The sequence below is a fragment of the Lissotriton vulgaris genome, chromosome 12 (genome assembly GCF_964263255.1).
Source record: "Lissotriton vulgaris chromosome 12, aLisVul1.2, whole genome shotgun sequence".
Taxonomy (NCBI): Eukaryota; Metazoa; Chordata; class Amphibia; order Caudata; family Salamandridae; genus Lissotriton; species Lissotriton vulgaris.
Genome location: NC_141700.1, coordinates 230,722,659 through 230,743,469, shown reverse-complemented (window position 1 = coordinate 230,743,469; position 20,811 = coordinate 230,722,659). Strand labels below are relative to the sequence as shown.

The 20,811-nt window shown below is 49.4% G+C and overlaps 1 protein-coding gene across 2 annotated transcripts in view; it reads right to left on the bottom strand.

The window, feature by feature from the left end:
- Nucleotides 1-12,243, bottom strand: part of LOC147673841 (uncharacterized) — a 51,290-nt gene extending 39,047 nt beyond the window's left edge. Inside the window, exon 1 of one of the 2 annotated variants that reach the window (XM_086947725.1) lies at nucleotides 12,150-12,243. The gene's annotated coding sequence lies outside the window, so the exon portion shown is untranslated. Of the gene's footprint in view, nucleotides 1-11,260; nucleotides 11,436-12,149 lie in introns of those variants that run through there. The other variant, XM_086947726.1, reaches the window with a different exon arrangement.
- Nucleotides 12,244-20,811: the final 8,568 nt, after the last annotated feature.

The following is a 20,811-nucleotide window of genomic DNA, read 5'->3' as shown; positions in this document are numbered from 1 at the left end:
GTCTGTGTCGAAACCAAAATACATGGGGGACGAACTCGAAATTTAAGGCCTCAAAATGACAGGGGCTTCGCAAACTAGCATTGGAGGAAACGCTAGGGACAGACAAGACTGTCACCAGCACTCGGACAAGATTGGCCCCAGTTGGTGAGACAGTACAGATGGTGAGAGGTAGACAGGCAATGTGTTAGCTGGGAGATGACGTGGGTTTGCGGACTATGCTTTAAAAGTTGAACCCACTTCCTGTGTTCTCTCTCCTTAGCCCTGTATCTGATCATGGCTGTATGCTTAGACCCTTAGCTTTACCTGGGCACCACCCTTTTTTACATATTCCCCAGCAGGGCTACCGGAACCCAATCCCACCAACCTCTAGGTCATGCCCACACCTGAAAGATAAAATATCTTGTCCCACAATTTCCTTTTAGTCCTACTTCACAGCACTTCTTGCAGAGAAAGTGAAGATATCTGTGGGACTTCTACAGAAGGATCCGACAGGAACCCTCACGCTTTTCTTGAAGCGCACCTTCAGATGAAGGAACCAGGACCAGTCCATCGGACCATAAATATCTATAAAAGCGGCTCCCAAGAATCCCAGGGTGGCATGTTAGGTCGCAGAAGATAATTAGGCAGTTCCTAGTCTTCTCCAGCTCTAGTTAGTAACTGGGCGCTGGTGGCAACACAGGAAACCCAGCTAAGTCACACCCAAGAGGGGACAATGAAGGGGACAGCAGTGTTAGCATTGCTTACCTGCCAGAGGAGGAATTCTCTCCTCATGCACCTACAATGGGGCACCAAGCAGAGCGAGTCCACACCATAAAGGATGTCACTGTTGGAGACGGGCGAGCCCAGGGGGCATTAAAGGGGGCAGCAGGAGGGATCCCTCTTTTTGCAGTTACCAATCGAACAACACATGCTTTCTCAGGAAGGATGTCCGCTATTTAACTGAGTTCACTGCCATCATCTCTGAATTCGCTCTATGTTAACTCAACGTGTGTAGTCAATAGTCTTGCTACAAATATTTCCCACAAAAGTTTTTTATGTCCGTTAATAAAGTCACCTGTGCAAAGTATGGTGGTAATTGTCCACGTTTTCACAAAAATCAGGGGCGTCTATACCAGAGGCGCGCGGTCTCTGGAGAAGCTCAGCTACTGAAGGCCTTGGTGCAAGACAAGCTTCCCTCACAGTTGGGTAAGCAGGGCTAGAGACCGAATGCATTTGAAGTGGGACAAGTGCAATACAGAGAATTGTGAAGAATGGCCTTGTTGTCAGCAGCAAGGGTGCAGGACCAATTGCAAACTGAAGCAAGCAGTTCTCGCCAATAGGCGTTCGGTCCCGAAATGGCACATGAAACCCAGGCCACGAAAACCAATCAGAGATGAGAACACACCCTGTGCTTACTGGTCCATCTACTAAGCACACCTACAACCGGTCAACAGTGACACTTAAAAACTTTTTTTCACAAACGATTGAACAAATATGTTTGCCCTGGTGTCGGTTGTCTTTAAAACCCGACTGCTTTTTTAAATTTGGTATTTTGACGAGCCCAGTCCTAGTCATTTAAGAAGCACTGTAGGTTTAGTAACATGCACTTAGTCTGACGTTATAAAGTATAACGTACCCAATAAACAAGCAAACATTTATTTTTTCCAGTGGCCAGGCGGTACACAGGAAAATGCCATAAATAAATGGAGAAGGGTGGGGGAGGGGGCAGGGACATTGAAATAATTAAAAGGATTCTGGAACAGAAAGTGAAGGGCGGGAGTATCGACTGAGCCCAGGTAAGGCTGGAGAGCGCGAGGCTGTGTGCAGACCGGAGAGATGAAACGAGCAGCCCCGGGCCCAGTGGCCTGGGGTCTTTAACGTCTGTCCAGATGAATGACTGCTTATGTGTTTGTATCGATCTGCTTGGTGTCTGGCAACAAAGAGCTCCCATTACTGGTGACATCACCTGAAGCCAGAGTCCTGCGCTGCGGCAGTGACTCACTGCCCGCTACGGTCAGGGAGGGCGGACAGCGGCGGCTGCACAGGACAGAGCCCTCGCTGCGCTTCCAATAAACTTTTTAAAATTAAATGTGGGAAGTGAGTCATGGGATTGGTCATCGATGGTCACGTGATTGATGATCCGATCACGAGTCTTCCCCAAATACAAGGGAGCTCTGCAGAGCCTGGAGACCCGTCTCCGTGATTTGCTAGATTGACGGAAAAAAGTAATAAATTGGGACTTTTCTCGTTACAAACTACTTTTATTAATACGCTGCCTTTAAAATATACATTTTGGCTGTGCACCAGTAGGCGACCCCACTACCAGCGGACACAATGCATTGCTCTTTCCACGATTCAGGGCCGGATTGCGTGTTCTAAAACCAGACTTTAGTTTGGGTGTTAAACACAAGGTGCGATCCGGTGTTCAGGGGAGCTGTCCAAAGTGCTGCAAACCGCACACGTTTTCATTTCAAATCCATAAATGGAAACTATGTTCGTTATGCAGTGCTCTGGTAAAATGTTGAAACGTTTTATTGTATCAATGTGCTTTCGAAAAAATATATATGTGTGGTAACTGGTCAGCATGAGGTGGCAGTGCGTTTTACGCGCATTTCATGCCCCACAGTGACGTAGTGCGCTCCCCTGCAGCTACAGTCCTGTTCTCTGAACAGGTGTTAAATGAGCCTCGCGCTCTCAGCCAGCCTCAAGGGCGCGCGCTCAGGGGCGTGGCTGCAAGTAGTACAGCCGGTGCAGTGGTACCAGGAGGCATGGGTTTGAGAGCCAGACTGAATCACTTGGCCCCACCCCGCGGCAAAGTATTGGAGTTGGGCAATAAGTAGGGGCTGGTTACAAGCCACGGCCACTAGAAATGCCGAGAAAGTGTACCAGCTTCCACTGGGAGAGGGCGTCCGACGTCACTCCCTCAGCACACCAACAAGCATTTATAAAATAAAAATACCAATTCGCTCAGTTTAATTTAACTGGTATCCTGTGGGTTTCTATATGGCACCTTTAGCTGCAGGGCTCCCAGAGAAGGCCACGCTATTTGCTGCACCAGGCTTCCTGTTCTGCAGTGATGTGCTAAGCATCAAGAGCATTGGTCATATTGCCTCCACTTAAATGCAACAAGACTACAACTCCCAGACGCCTCCAGGTTGTTAAACGAAGACCTAGAACTGGAAGCACTGTGTGTCCATGTGACAGAATTTAGTCTGCTCATAACCATAGTATGAGGCCATGCCTGCACAAAGCAAGGCATACTATATAAATTGGTATTCTTAAGTGTGTACAACAGAGATAGAATGTGTATTTATCACACCCCAGCTCATTTGACTGTCAGCTATGGAGAGGAAAAAGTTGATTCGACGATTTCTCAGCGATTTAAGCCACTATGTGCGTGTGAGAGATCTGGAGGTGGAACAAATACTTTTTGGGGCCATAAAGGATCGGCAATCAGTCCCAAGTTTTGATCTGTTTGAGCTAGAAATAGTTTGTTAAAATCTGCAGATCATACAGCAGATGATGGAAATAAGGCAAATCCATAATCATGCGGACATCGTCATGACTGCAGAATCATTTAACTCCAATGGCACTGAATATAGTATATGACGTGTCACCCAATTAAAGTTAGACACTAGAAGCACAAGAAAAAAAAATCCTCACATCTCTGGCTTAAAGTGAGAGCGCTGCAGCCATAGGTGTACAATATTCAAGTGCACGTGTAAATAGGGTGTGGACTTTTAGTTTCATTAGCACTGGAAGCCACAACTCCAAATCTGAGCTTTGTTCTTGTCCCCCCTCAATGCAGTGGCGAAGCAAAACTTGAGGGAGATCCCCTGCAAAGTACACGGAGGACCTCTTTCCCCAGCCCACTACCTACCACTTTTGCTGAGGAGGGCCCCACCCCCGCTCCGCAAGGTCTTATGTTATGCAACGGTCTCAATGAAAGTAACATTTTAATACTTTGTTCGTTGCCTCACAATTTCACACCCTCCACTATATAGAGCAGAGGTCATTGGCCTAGGGGAATTGTGGGAGGAGTCCTGCCTGTTACTACGAGGTGCCTAGCATAGCTTTTATCATTGGAAGGTTGGGTCCCCAAATCTCGCAGTTTCTTTAAGGGACAAAGCTTCTCTCTTCACCCAGATATAAATCACTGATCTAGGAACATTTTTCCTATCCAAAAAAGTGTGAATCATTCCCCTCATATTTTGTGCTGTGTTCCATGGGTATATTACCAAATCTGTGTGACACACAACTCATTCTAAGACAGATGGCTCATGATTTCCCACTGAGGGTTACATTCAACTATTTTTGGTCTTTTCTGCTGCCAAGATACAGCATAATTACGTTGGACACCGTTGGCCACTTCCAGCTTTTGAGCCTACAGCACTTTGAGCTCAAGGACCTCCAGTGTAACTTCTTATTAGTTTTTGCTTACAAGCCCCAGAATGCTGTTGGCTAAACAGCCATGACTACTTGGGGGCCACATCTGACGTGTAACTATTACAGGCCATATGTGTTTTATCTTGGGGTTATCAAATGACTGAATTTAAGGGCACAACTTTTTGAGTCGCTAATTTTCCTTTTCAGGAGTACACCAAATTAGTTCACATTAAGTGAACCAATAATACAGTTCCCAAAATGCATTGATTTGTTAACTGAAAATAAGGACCGATTACTCAGATATCACCACCCAGCATCACGTTTTAAAAAGAGCAGCTGGTTTTGTAGGAAACCTTTATTCAATTCTCACCATTTGTTGGAAATGGGATTTCTGGTTGGCTAGGGCATGTGCCTAAGCCAGGCAGACACCACCACTCTAGTCAGTGCAAGGGAGTTGCGCGCTTAAGATAACCCCTGCTCACCCCTTTGGTAGCTTGGCACGAGCAGTCAGGCTTATCCCAGAGGCAAATGTGTAAAGCGTTTGCACAACACACTCACACAGCAGAAAAGAAACTCCACACAAGGTTATATAAAAATAGCCTTTGTATTATCCATAAAACACATTAGAACACCATCACATATATACACTGGGCCACCAGGCACTTGTCATCACTTTAAAGGGATTACATAAAGTAGGCCAATTGGGCCATAACCATTACAGTTGTCCTCACCCAGTAAGTAGCTACTGGTAGGAACTGTACATAACACATTATGCATAACCATAATTAGCAGTGTGCTAGAGTGAATACTAGTAATGTGCAATTCTGTGTACCCCTCACGGGCAGCACACCGCTACATCAGGGAACAACGCATGCACATAAGGCAACGTTCCAGTACTCACTTACCGGAGTCATCAAGCCAGTGTGTAGGGCACCAAAGTATTTGCATCCCTACCCCAACTTTGCAGCCACATCGCCTTAGCAATTACCGTGTTGGCTGCATGGTATTTGCAGAACGGGACCTCAGTCAAGAGTTGCCACCCTGCCCTGCTCTCCGATCACGGGTGCCCCGAAGTAAGCGAGATTCCATGGGTAGGGGAGCCCCCCGCTGTTGGAGAAACCTCCCTGGGCCCGCTGATAAAAAGCTGAAGTGCGACTGGCCAGCGGTCATCTCCAAAGGGGGGAAATGGTTGGGGCAATGTCGCAGCGTGTCAGGAACCCTCCAGGGTCCCACGGACAGCTGGGAATCAAAGGATTACAGCTCCTAGAGCCGAATCACCCTCCTCAGTGAAGTTGAGCCGGTCGCACTGCAACGCCAGTCCTCAGCCCCCCATCTGTGGCTGGGCCAGGCCTTCGTCCAGGCTAGGCCACAGGCCCATCACTCCTACCTGGCTTCTGGCTCCTCCGCCTTGGATGCCGGTTGCCAGGCAATGCCTCAATAATGAGCGGCCACTCCAGGCCTCCGCGACCAGATGCAGGCAACACGACATGGGAGGGACAGCGTTTCAGTAGTGGTTGCTCTACCCCCCAGCTCCTCCTCCACTACTGGGGGAAACGTAGCCCAATGCACGCTGCACAGCCACATGCTCCTTAAGGTGAAACGCGGGCCAAACCACGGTGCTCACAGCACCGGTTCCTACCAGAAAGGAGGACACAAAGCTCTCCCACGCACTTCATTGAGGAATGAACCCTCGCATCGGGCTCCGATAACCAGAGCGAGGCACCTCCAGATGGACAACCTGGCAATCCCTGAAGTGGAGCACGCCCAGGGGGAAGGGTGCAGGTAGGCAAGCCGGCCAGCACATCAGGGACCCTCGGTAAAGGTGGCAGTCCTTCTGGTAGCAACAAAATTTTGATGCGCGTAACCTGCACTCCTAATTTGCACAATATTAAACAGTCAACATAAATTGCAATTGTATTCATACAGTATATGCGGTGCAGCCCTGAAAAGAACCTGGTTAGCCTCTCCCAGGTAGAAGAGCAGGTCACAGATCAGCACACCAGGCAAAGTCCAGATGGCGGTTCCTCCTGGCAGTCCTCCGTCCAGGTGAATTTCCAGTCAGTTCAAGAGTTCCAAGCAAGTTCGAAAACATGGGGTCACAGCCCTGGTACTTATAGGGCATCTGTCTTTGTTCTCCCCTAGCCCAGCGTTCTGAGCCCAGTCCAAACCAGTTCTGGGGGGCACTTTGCTAGTGCACAACACTAGCCATTGAAAGTGTAAGCCATGGCCCCAGACACACCACCGGAGGGCGGAGCCATAATCGTGGAAGGCAGGCATAGCCCTATTCAGGTGCAGGTGCTAATCCTTCCACCACTCCAAATGCAGACCAACCCTATTCAGCCTAGTGCCGACTCATTCAGACTCTGGAGCCACTGCACATCCCCAGCAACCTGTCACTCCAAAGCCAGACACTTAATACATAACAGGCAAGCACAAAGACACATAGTACATAGAAATGCCCACTTCTAAATGTAATACAAAAGGGGATGATGGACGGAGCGTTTGAGCAAATCAAACACTCACCCCCAGTCAACTGATCTGGGTTTAATCCATCACCATTCTTTAGCTCACTCAGCCACCCCAGTTCAGACATGGCCATATGCAAATCAGTCTGACCCTGTACCTCATGGGAACAGTCCAGCTCGAACTGCCAAGCCATGTGTTCCCTGGACCGGAAACAAGCATCCTGGGACTGGTTTCAGATTCATAATCCTCATCAGCCAGGCTATCTTGAATCCAGTGGCCAAGTGAGCAAGGGACTCACGTCTGAGCATACCCTGCCAACAGGGTCAGACTGATTTGCATATGGCCATGTCTGAACTGGGGTGGCGGAGTCAGCTAAAGCATGGTGATGGATTAAACCCAGATCAGTTGACTGGGGGTGAGTGTTTGATTTGCTCAAACGCTCCATCCATCATCCCCTTTTGTTTCGCTTTGTTCGCCCTAAGTTGGCAGGGTATGCTCAGACGCGAGTCCCTTGCTCACTTTGCCACTGGATTCAAGATAGCCTGGCTGATGAGGATTATGAATCTGAAACCGGTCCCAGGATGCTTGTTTCCGGTCCAGGGAAGACATGGCTTGGCAGTTCGGGCTCCACTGTTACCATGAGGCACAGGGTCAGACTGATTTGCATAATGCCATGTCTGAACTGGGGTGGCCGAGTGAGCTAAAGAATGATGATGGATTGAACCCAGATCAGTTGACTGGGGGTGAGTGTTTGATTTGCTCAAACGCTCGGTCCATCATCCCCTTTTGTTTTGCTCACTTCTAAATGTGGCATTTCTAAAATAGTGATAATAAATCCGAACACCAATGTGCAGCATTTATCGCCACTATTCCAAACATACCAAAGTTGATCATGCTACCCCTCTCACGTCAGGAATTACTACTGAAGCACATATCAGAGAATCCCCAATGCATCCTTATGAGAGGGCAGCCTCACAACAGTGAAAAACCAAATAGGCTGTTTGTCACTACTAGGACATGCCACACAGTTAGGGCACATGTCCTACCTTTTACCTGCAACGCACCCTGTCCACAGGGCTAGCTAGGGCCTACCTTAGTGGCGACTGATATGTATTAAAAGGGGAGTCACAGATGTGGCAACCACTATGTGCCACATCGCAGCAGCAGTAAACTGTGTGCGCAGGTCCGGCTGTGGCAGAGGCCTGGGATAGGTTTGTAAGGCGACTTTGGTGGGTGGTGCAGGCAATGCTGCAAGCCCACCAGTAGCATTTAATTTACTGGCCCGAGTATATGAGATACCGCTGTACAAGGGACTGATCGGTAAATTAAATATGCCAAACAGGTGTAGACCAATCTTACCAAGATTACCATAGAGAGCTAATGCACTTTAGCACTTAACAGTAGTGATAAAGAGCCTAGGGTCCTAAAAAAAAAAAAACAGGTCAGAAAAAAAATACAGGAGGAAGGCAAAAAATTCTGGAATGACCCTGCAATAAGGGCCAAGTCCAACACCATTAAACTCAAAACAAACACTTTGCCGTGACAGAATTAACAATTGATAAAAGGCCAAAAAATGAAATGCTGAATTTGATTGGGCCAAATTATCCTGCCTATAGTTTTTCATTTCCATGTTTGTCAAACCTGCAACATAATTTTGACCTCCATTGCCGTCTAATTCCAATGGCCCTGACTATAACCAAAATTAACACATGCGGTAATCCACATACGGGCTTTCTTTAGACAGCCAACAGCACTATTTACCCAACTAAAACACTATTGTTTACAAACCCACATACTAAAAAGATCACAGTAGACACTATGCTCTAGACATAACCCCTTCAGCATAAAGCTCACAAAACATCACAGTCATATAGTTAGAAAAGTGCTTCCAAGTTATTGGCTCTTCATGCACCACACCAACAAACACCCTCAAAACACACATATAAGCATAACGTTACACAAACACCATACTCTAGCACCTGGTAAAGTACCTATTATAGCACTATATTCACATGCATATAATGTTTCTTGCTGCAGTCCTGCACCCTATTTTGAAAAATATATTTTATGTTCCTCAACCGGGTGTGAAAAACTGATCTTTACTTAAAACTTCTGATAGTCACCTCTACTTTTCATATGTCTCTGCCTTTCCTTTCTACTGCATGATGCTTCTCTCGAAGCACAATATTCTTTGAGCCACATGCACACTTGCCTACACTATATTTCAAAGACTACAACATCTACTTCCTTTTATTTTTTTAAGAAAGTGAAACCTCTGCAACACAGCTCCACCTAACTTTTTTCAACTCATCTATTAACCCCACCAAACGTCAGAATGAACACACACCCCCCTTCTCCAATAATGAACACACCTAACTCCCAATACTTTACTCTACTGCAAACTGACTGAGGCGAGTGCATGGCATGGCTTGCTTAAACAAATACAGGACTGATCCCAATAACCAACACTGGATGAACCACTAAACGTGGGTGCTACCCAGCACTCCAGCGCCTCTTCAGCAGCAGCAAGAGCTAACGTGATACAATACACATCACAAGACTACGATCTAGGTTGTGATTCCAAACAGCTCACAATCAAACAGTAAAAAAAAAAAAAAAAAAAAAAAAAATCTTCCATAGAGAACATGATGGGCAATTGGCTCGGCCCACTTCAGCTACTTGTTAACTTTACTGTGAGTGAAAGCAGTATGCCCTTTCACAAGGAGAAAAGCTGCATACACAGAAGTTTCCTTCTGTGCCAGGGTCTACTTTGGAAAGGTGTGCTTTTAGAGCACAAGCATTTTTGCCTTGATCCCATTTTTGTTTTTAGATTAACAAGGGTCCAACAGCAACCGCAACAAACAAGATTTACAAACCTATGACTAAACAAGCACTAAAAGCCAAAAGGCTGGCACAAACAAGAGACCTATTGGTTTTACCAATGCTAGTTTATCACTTGCTGGGAGATTTAGTCCTGAACTTGGAAATAGTGCATGGCACATTGGAGGGGTGACTGGTGGAGCTGGTGCCCTACCCGCAAATGTCCTGGTTCCTTTTGTGCCCAATTACAGGCAACAGTTGCAGTCAGCAGAAGCAGACACTGCCCTTTCAGCCTGGGAACATTCATGTTGGTCCTGTTTACATTTCAAGTATTTCTTACTCTTGCATTCCCCAAGAGTATTTGTTTTTTTCAGGAAAGTGCGTTTCTGTCGTTTTTTTATGCAACCCACATTAATCGTGTATAGTGTGCAATATGGAAAGAGTTGCTCCTATGTAGCTGTGTAAGTATTGGTTCAATTGAGAGCTGTTGAGTTCACACCAAACGCAGAGCGAACTTCACATAGTGCCTACCAGTGGGTAACTAAGGAGTTTGGAATACATGCTGATCCAATCCTAGGCCCCTCTGCAGTTTTGTAAAATGTATGAAGGCAGTGGAACGAAAGATGCCAAAAAACTAATCTCTAAGGGGTGTGATATAGTTGACTAAACATTACATCATCCACTGCCATTGCTGACTTTATAAGAACAAGAGGATACCGGGATAGAAAAAACATTTTATAACAGAAAATAGAATCAAATTTCTTAAAATATAATTAATCGCACCTGGAACATCCTGCGCATAACTGAATCGAGGAAATGTGACTGTGATATGTTGATTTTATCAAACATATAGTTTAACAATCCTAGGCCTCTCTGCAGAGTGCACAGAACAATGGTCAGAGGTGCCGATTGTAACTGTTTATATATGTGAAAAAAAGTGTGAAGGGGGTACCCAGCTGAAATGGATATTGACAGGGCGAAAGTTAAAGAAAATGCAGTGCGTATAGGGGATTGGCTGCATTGGGCTAAGGGGAAGTGAAGAAATGCAAGGAAGTACATGCATTAGAGAGGGATGAAGAGGAGAGAGAAGACAAGTTAGATGTGCAGAATGAGTGTTACAGAAAGATATGGAGAGAAAAAGGCTGCAAATGTCCAACAAAGCAACTGCAGAAGAGAGTGGTGTGGAAAGGAAAATGAGAGTGAGCGACTAACAAAGACCAAAGACCCCCTCCCACAGATCATAGTAAAGGTTTAATTTCAGTCTGCTTAAAAAGTGCAAGTAACTGTGTATAATGAATATATATATAAAAAAAAGCACGCTCACAATCTTCATGATTGTCCGCTATCATTGGCCTTGCCCGACTCATCTTTGGCATCCTGCGTGCCCCGCCCTAAAAATCACGCCTGAAGACGCCACTATTTTCATGAATCCTAAACTGTGAATCGAAAATGTGGATACGAGGAGCTGCGGACGCGGTGAAGCTCGAGAATTGGGATAGTGTCCTAGTGCCATGGGCCTATTTGGAAGATCCAGCCCATCCCTGCACATGCAACCCCGCACCGCCGCCCCCCTTCCCCCACAATGCACAGGCGCGGCTCAGCTACTCACATCAAACCTGGGAGGACTTCAGATCTCGACCCGAAGAAGTTTAAAACTATGGTTCTCCGAGATACCGGCTGAGGAGGCCCAATAGTGAGATAATACACCTCCCCCCGCACACACAAAGGAAAGCGCCTGGTTTCTGCGGTGCCCCCCTCCTTCGCAGCGCTCACCGTGACTAAACGACGCCTGTCGGTGCGGGGCCGGCAGCTGCAGACAGATGGGGAGCAGCTGAGCACTGATTGGGTTACAACGAGTGTCTGCGGTGGAGGCAATTACCGAGCACGCGGGCCCTGCCCCGCCCTCCCCTGCGCGAGGCGTCACCCGGGAGCCCGGCCTCACACCGCGGGGGGCCGCTCCCTCACACACTCACCAGAGGCCAAAGATACTCGATAACCGTTCAATTAAACCTCTCGCCACCCAAAAACGATTACCGCGGCTGCATCTAATGGCGCCCCTCCCCACTGGCTGGAACTCTGCTGTGGGGTAATTATCCAAATTCATCAAGCAATTCCATTAATTAGGTGAGCGAGAGTTTTTTTTTGTTTTAAAATGAAACCACTTCCAATGGGTGGTTCGACGTCGCTTTTTAAATAAAGTTATTTAAAGTTTTACCAGAGAAAATGTTTGCTTAAAGGAGGAGGTTTTTTTGAAAGAAATCCAATAGAGCGCGCGTGGGGCTCCCTCTCAGCTGGGGGCGTGAGGGCGAAGCGCCGACTCCTCGGGAGGAGACCGAGCAGAGAACAAAGGAGGCTGCGGGAATTGGGAGCCGAGGCTGCATTCCGCCCCATCGCGCCTGCCTCCCCCCGGCTCATAAAAAGCAATATATGCCCCCCCCCCCGACAGGAATAAAGTGCACCCCCTCTCCCATAGAGGGATGAAGGCAGACGGTACCCACCTTGTGCAGCGAGGTGAAGTCCGGAGCGGGGAGCTGCAGGGAGATGGTGCGCTCCCCTCCTCGGCAGAGCAGAGACTGAGGGAAGACAAGGGCCAGTGACAGCTGCTCCCTGCCCCCTCCCTCCCTTCGCGAGGTGCAGAGGCGCCCCTCCCCCACCGCTCTCATTCTCTCCCCGGCATCTGCTCTTTGTGAAAGTGGCAGCCTGGCCCCTCGCCCCTGCCCCACACTTTCCCCCAAGAGCAGATACCATGTATTGTTCAGTCCTATTTTCAGCCCAATCTCCTGGAGAGACTGCCTGTCTGCTGAGTGTGTGTGGTATGTATCTATCTATGTGTGTATGTGTGTGTGTGTGTATATATATATATATATATATATATATATATATATATATTTCATAGTTAATTTGGATAAAAAGGAAATCCGTATGTATGTATACGAGTGTGTGTGCATATATATGTATATATATACTCTTCCACCATAAAGACAATGAGTTAAAGTCCTTAACACTCAGCTACTCCCTACTGTTACATTTCAATTCGTTGTTGCCTTCTTTTATTATTTAAGTTATTTATATTGAGCCGCATAACCAAAATACATGTTAGGGCACTTTCCAATGAACCGTAAGAGAGTTGCTTCTGTTTAACTCTTCAGAAGCCCAGCTGCCAGCAGGCCTAAGGTCCTTGGCCAAGCGCCCGATAAGATATCTGGGGCTATATGTAGCAGATGATTTTACTCAATTGTTCAATTTAAATAATGGAAACACTCTTCTAAAGGCAAAAAGGCTTTTAGAAACATGGACATTATTACCTCTGACATTAGGGGGTCGACTTTCCTTAATTAAAATGTCAATTCTTCCCTTGTTTGTATTCCTTTTTCTGAACCTTCCTCTGGATGTGCCAATTTCTTATTTTGAGGAACCGGATCAAGTTATCCGGGAATTTGTGTGGGCAAAGAAGCAAGCACGGGTAAAATTGCCAATTCTTGAACTAGACACTGAGCATAGGGGGCTAGCGCTACCCCACTTTTCCACATATTACCAGGCCTCTGCGGTTTGTCAGACAATACAATTAGCAGCTCCTGTTTCAAAATATGATAATTTTGTTTTAAATCATATGTTAAAAGAGAGTGTGATTAATTTGCCAGCTTTCCTCCGGTCAACGAAATTACTAAAGAAAACAAGATATAAAAGATATAAGGTTATAATGACTATAGCAAGACACACTCAGCGACTCTAAAAGGCATATAATGTTTCGGCACGTCATGCATTTACCCCCTCCAAGTCTGTGGGTTGTGGGGCCTACTGATTCGGTGGCTTTCTTCATTTTTATGTCTGTCCATGCAGGTGCATTTCGATCTCTCAGTGTTCTGACTTGGCAAAAGCAGGCAACAAAGATATTGGTCAGAAATTGGACAAGTTTGGGGGCGTGGCCAACAGCATGCACTGTTAGACGTGTGGTCCGGGAGCTCCCGGCCGACGAGATCAAAATCCGCCATAAAACTTTACCACGGATAGCAAAAACGCTAAGTACTGTGTGACGGACAACCCAGGAGCGAGCCCTCGACACAGCGGCAAGTTTTGACGACTCCGGAGCCCCAAATCTCGGAGTTTGCAGCGGCGGCCGGCGGACGACTCAGCGAACCAATATGGCGGCCCCGCACTAGGCTCAGTGTCCGGGAGGCGGAGGAGAGCGCCACGGAGCCTGTACCACCGGCCCAGAGACGGCTCGATCCTGCGGTACCTAACACGCGCAGAGTACCAATTACCCCAGGCGGTACGGGACACCGGTGTCCGACCTCCCACCACAAGAGGGCGGATCGCCGAGGACATCGAGGCGGCTGGCGGTGAACACGCTGGGGGAGCCGCTTGGGCCCACGTACCGGGGGAACAGATCAGCGATCCTGTGGCAGCGGCCGCCGCAGAGAATCCAACGACATGGAGCGGCTCCCGCAACCCGCCAGAGGCACACGAGGTAAGCCGGTTCAAGAGCGCCCTCCGCCAACATGGCGGGGTGAATTGGCGGCCGCGACGGGCGGTCTACAGTGGGGACACCCAGCGGGACGGCGCCCTGTAAATTGACCGTGGGACACCTGGAGCGGCAACCGGGAGGGCAGTACACGGAGGTGTGGAGCCCCTTGCAACCGGGAAGTAACTTTATCAAGATGGCGGCCATGTTACTCGGCCGGCCATCCTCGATGCTAGAGCCAGCACTAGGAGGGATATAGCCTGCCCCAGAAAAGGCTCGTGAGGTGGAAAGCGACCCCGAAGCACCGACTGAGGAGGAGACTGGTCGCGCACCCAAACCCCCCCCCACCCCTGACAGGCACACAGCTCGGGGAACAACGAAGGGCGTCAGAGCATGCTGGCAGAAGCCGCGCAATAACACGGGTGATACCCGCGACGGACCAGGAGCTCGGTGCACTATCCGACCACAGGAGTAGACCTCCCCGGGGACTCACTGCGACGGAAGGGTCACACATTGCTACACCCCCCCCCCCTCCCGTTATCCAGAGACTGCAGCTAGAGCTAAGCGGTATACAGACCTCATATTGACATTCGGGGGGAGGTGAACGCTGCGGACACAACTACTGCACGGCGACACACCACAACTTCGCCTCTCGAAGACTAAAAGCTCGGCAAACAACTCTTGTAGCCGCGGAACTGACTTACGCCATAAGCGGTACTAGCCAGGGTGCCCCTGGAGGATAGCTGAGACCACCCGGCGGCGGAAGTAGCACACAGTGGAAGGAGAGGAGCGGTAGCGCCGGGCCCAGTCAGCACCAGGAGGGAAGGGGGAAATTCTGCCACAGCACCACTAACAAGGTGGGTCGTGCACACCTATTTCCTCGCACCTCCGACCCGCTTCAACAATAATGGGGAAGAAAGACCCGCCGCCCAGGTCACTGAAACAAGGCCCTATGGACAACTTTGCGGCACCACGGCAGGCCAGAGGGAACCCGGACGCTTCATCTGAGGCCCCCGTCGACACTGGGATTCTGCTCGCAGCGATACAAGCGTCCAGAACGGACATTCAAGAATCACGGGCGGCATTAGAGGTCAAGATCGGCGAGGTGGGTTCGGAAGTCACTCTCCTGCGCCAAGACTTCATGAACCTCTCGGCCAGAGTGACGGAGACAGAATCTCGCATCGGAGAAGCGGAGGACGCGATCAACATGATCCGAAAGGAAATGGCAGAACTCCAAGCATCGCACCGACAACTGCTGTGGAAGGTGGACGATGCAGAAAATAGGGCACGCCGCAACAACCTGCGCTTTGTAGGTTTTCGTGAAGGAATTGAGGGTACCAATATGTCGGCGTTCCTGCATACCTGGCTCAAGGAAACCTTCCCAGGGGCACACTTTTCGACGTGCTTCGTGATTGAAAGAGCACACAGAGCACTGCTGGCGAAACCTCCGGAGGGTGCGAGACCTAGACCAGTAATCGCACGCTTCCTCAACTTTGCTGATAGAGACTTGATCTTGAGGGAAGCTAGGAGAAATCAGGTTGGAGAACACAAACATCATGATCTTCCCAGACTACAGCCAGGAGGTGCAGAAACAGAGGCGCTCTTTTGACTCAGTAAAGACTAAACTCAGATCCATGAACATTACGTACATGCTGCTCTTCCCGGCAAAGCTCAAAGTTATCTACAAAGATAAAGCAATCTTCTTTAATCACCCGGAGGACGCATGGCAGTGGCTAGAGTTGAGGCCGATCTTCAATAGCAGGGAAACAGCTGGTCGCGAGGAACTGGACAAAGTCGTGAGAGAAAAGATGCAATGGGGCCTGCCCAAGCAACAAAGAAGGAAATCCAGAAGGACATTCACCCGCACTGCAGGAACCCCATACCGTGCACACGCATCTGCAGAAGGCAGAAGGGGGAGATCGGAATCTCCGGGGACATCCAGCACAGCTGATCGGCGACTGCGGGGAGATCACAAACGGACCTGCTCGGAAGGAGACGACGAGGACGGTAATGAACTCAGAGACTCGGAATCCGAGGCAGACGACCAGACCAGCCGTCGGAGTTCTGTCCACCCCCTACTGACCGAGATACACAACCTGGAGCAGGAGAACTCCGACAAGATGAGTGGGGCTGACACTTTGACACAAGATTCACACTCCTGAATACGGCTGAAGTGGACTACTGGAATCGTCGGCCGGGAGAACGGCGACACGCAAGTTGTCACCACCCCTTTGTTTCTTTTCCTTTTTCTATCTTTATTTGGGTTTCTGTTGTTTAGTTTAGGACGTTTCCTTAAGGTTTTACATTCTGATCACGGTTGCGCCTGGGTGCGACACCCGGCAAAAGTACTGTACTACATCCTGCCGGGGTGGGAAGAGTGAAGCATAACTGAAAACTGGGAGGGAGAGGGTGGGCGACAGACCGACTCCTACTGAAAGCTCTGCCCTCCGGGGGGATGAGACTGGACGGGGAGGGAGGTGGGGAGGGGGGGGATGCAGGGCGGGAAGATTTCAACAAGTTGGGGCAGGGGGGGAGAGGCAGTGGGGGGGGGGGGCGGCCACGATCGTACGAGCTGAAGCACCACTACTGGCACACATCCTGGATGTCCACGAAACGTAAGATTCACTCCACACCATGGCAGGTACACTAACTGACCTACCCCAGGAAGGCAGGGGGGTGTCACTCCTCACATGGAACGTAAATGGCCTGGGCTCTAGAGTAAAGAGGGGGTTGGTGAATGCATATATCAAGAGGGTGGCCCCGGACTTTGTCCTCCTACAAGAGACACATCTAAGAGGTGAGAAATGTACATTTATAGCTAGAGGGAGATACACAGTTTTGGCGCACGCAGGTTACACTACTGATTCGAGGGGAGTGGCGGTGCTGATAAATAAATCATTCCCGTTCGATTTGACAAGCACATGAATAGACCCACAGGGCACCTACGCTGGAGTACAGGGAATATGGAAAAGGCAAACGTACACAGTGATCTCGGTATATGCCCCACCGAAACTTCAGACACGGACGCTCAAAGCGATCGCTTCCATCCTTATAGACACTGCAGACACGTTCCAAATAGTGGGTGGAGACTTCAACGACGTAATGTCTGAGGAGCTAGACCGTACAGGGCCAACTCGCAGGAGGGGGCGCCAACAGCGTTGTCGCAACATATGACCAACCTGGGCTTCACGGACATCTGGCGATGGCGTCACCCCACTCATGAGGCATACTCCTTCTACTCTGGGGCACATAGAGTATTCTCTAGATTAGACTACATCTTTATGGCTAGGCAATACCTCGCTGCTGGAGACGAGGTGGAATATAAAGCGAGGGGAATTTCGGATCACTCGCCACTATATGCAAAGATGGGGTCAGTAAGGGGAAAGGGAGGCTCAGAGTGGCGTCTGGCGGCCTGGGATCTCCAAAAGCCGGAGATAGCACGGGGACTTAGGGCCGACATCAAAGTATACGTGGCGGAGAACGAAGGCTCAGTCGACTCCGGGTCGTCCTTCTGGGAGGCGCTGAAACCGGTCCTCAGAGACAGGGCGCAGAGTAGGTTAAGGGCAGAACGGAGGAGGCAGCTGGCAGAGACAACGGAACTCGAAATCACGATACTGCAATTAGAAGAGGAATACCAGGCACATAAAGATGAGAACACCCTGAGAAGACTGCTAGACAAACAGCGAGATATAGGGAGATCGTTTCTAATGAGGCACGAACACAATCCCTGGCAACACTACATCGGTTATACGACATAGGGGACAAGTCTGGCAAACTCCTAGCCTGGTTAAGCAGGAAGGAAAGGGCAGCAAGATGGGTGGAACAGCTTAGAAAATTAGATGGAGGCCTGGTGAATACCGACAGGGAGATAGCAGACACTTTTGCGTCCTTCTATGCACGCTTCTACACAGCACAGGAACTCGGGACGGAGGACGAGGCACTTCAATACATGGGGGAGGTTGACCTACCTACACTGGCTCCCGACACCAGTTTAACGCTAGAGGCAGTCATCACACTTGAAGAGATATCAGATGCCATAATTAAACTTAAAACGGGGAAAACACTGGGACCAAACGGGTTCCCGGCGGAATTTTTTAAGCACACCTCAGATCTGTTGACACGCCACCTCAAAGCCCTGTATGCTGCTTCCTACCAGGAAGGCCGCCTACCACCAGACCTCACACTGGCCACTATAGTCCCTATCCACAAACAGGGGAAGCCCAAGGAGGAATGTGCCTCCTATCGCCCCATCTCCCTCCTAAACATGGAGGTGAAAATTCTAGCTACGGTCCTGGCGGTGCGTCTGAGATCGGTGCTCCCGGATCTCATACATGCGGACCAATCCGGATTCCTACCGGACAGAGCAACTAAGCTGAACCTTAGACGCACGCACAATTGGCTTCAAGAAGTTAAGGACAGAGAGTAACCCCACTGGTTCCTGTCCTTAGACGCTGAGAAAGCGTTCGATGCAGTACACTGGCCCTTTCTCATGGCAGCACTACAGATTTCCCAAATTTCAGGGGTGGATAAGGCTTTTATGTACAGCACCGACAGCACGCGTCAGGGTGAATGGCCGACTATCCAGGGAGTACCAGATCTCCAGGGGCACGAGACAGGGGTGTCCACTGTCCCCTCTCCTATTCATGCTAACGATCGAGGTCCTGGCGGCCAGGGTCCGGCAAAACTCAGGCATCAGCGGCTTCACATGGGACAGATTAGGGGAACACAAGAAAAAATATCATTGTACCCCTATGACGTCCTATTATACATTACCAAACCCGAAAGCTCGATCCCGACACTGTTTGGGGAATTGGAAGGCTTTGGAGCGAGGGCGGGTCACACCATCAATTGGAATAAGTCTGTTCTCTATGACCAAGGGGAGCTGATAATTGGGGGGCCATACCCGACCAGCTGCTCACTACCGCAGACGGCTTTCAGTACCTGGGCATATATATTACGATAGATAGGGCACTTTCATTCTGTAAGAATGTAGAACGAGTAATGACAGACGCAACTGAAGACATGACCAGATGGAGGCAACTGCCGCTCACCCTACTAGGCAGGGCGGCCATGTATAAGATGATTACTCTCCCCAAGTTCCTCTATGCCCTCCAGAATGAGTACTACCCTCTCCCAGCCAACACAATCTCCAAAATACATGCGGACTTACGCTCCTTCCTGTGGCTGGGGAAGCAACTACGTATTGCCCTCCAAACACTCCAACGGCACCAATATAGTGGGGGGATCTCACTGCCCAACCTTGAGGCGTACTACTGGGCGGAACATCTGACCCCCATTAATGACTGGATACACACCCCAGCGGACCACCCGACTTATGCGCTGGAAAGACATAAGCTGTCACCCCATAATATACTTTCATACCTATACGGGGGAAAGGTGCGGAGGTCGTTCCTGCCGGCTACAACGATCACTTTGAGGGCGTGGGCAAGTGCCACGAAACGCATTGGCTGGGAGGGGAGATTGACACATCAGACGCCGCTCTGGCGCTGCCAATGGCTAACGGAAATAAAGAAATTGAAGGGGTTCCGAAGGTGAGATGATATAGGAATTTCACATATCGGGGATGTGGTATACAGGGGTGAATTGAAATCATTTCGCATGTTACAGACAGAATTTAGATTGCACCGCTCACAACTGTTTAAGCACACTCAGTTCGCCCATGCGTGGAGGGCCCAAAATGTCACACTGGCAGACATGCCGGAGTACGTACCACTGGAAGGCAGGCTTCTCCAGGAACAGATGGTCCACCAGGCAGTCTCCCTCACATATAAGACACTAACGAACCACATGCTGGGTGACCTATTGAAATTGAGAGGGATTTGGGAGGCAGAGGTGGGGGAGATGGAAGACCTGGACTGGGAGTTGGTCCTGATGCACCCCACGGAGGTTGCGATCAAGTCACGACTGCGCCTCATTCAACTGAATGTGCTTCATAGGACCTACTTCGACAGAGTGCGCCTCCTTAAGACCGGAAAAATTACTGACCCCACGTGCCTCAGATGTCGGCAACATCGAGGAGACTTCTATCACACCATATGGTCATGCGACAAAATACAGGTATACTGGGCACACATCTTCACGGCATTGGGAGAGGTTTTAGGTGTAGAGCTGGTACGAGACCCAAAATTAGCTTTGCTGGGCATGACAAACGAGGTGGACCTGCCACGCCCGCAACTCATATTCCTAGTATTGGCACTAGTAGTGGCTAAGAGGGACATAGCGAAGTACTGGGGGGCCTCAGAAACACCAGAGATAGAGGAATGGAGAAGGGGCCTAGATCTTTGCATGGTAGCGGAGAGGGTGACATACAGGGCGAGGGGTTGCCCCAAGAAGTTCAGAGGGGTGTGGGCCAAATGGAGACAATATCACGGGATTGAAGTGGGTCAGTAAGAGGCAACACACTGGATAGTGTAAATAAAAGGCTGAATTGGGACCCAACATGACCCCGTGAGGACTTGACTACAGGAGTTCAGAAGAGCAGAGGGGCTGCTGGAGAGATGTGCAATGTACCGTGCTACGGAATACTGTGGGGAAGAGGGGGATAGGAGGGCGGGACCCGGGATTTGGTAATCAATGACCGTACATCGAGGTGCTTGAAAAGATACGATGTGGCAAGCTACAAGTTGGGGACTGTTTTCTTGGTTCTACAGACCATAGTTGGGCGGGGTGGGGAGGGG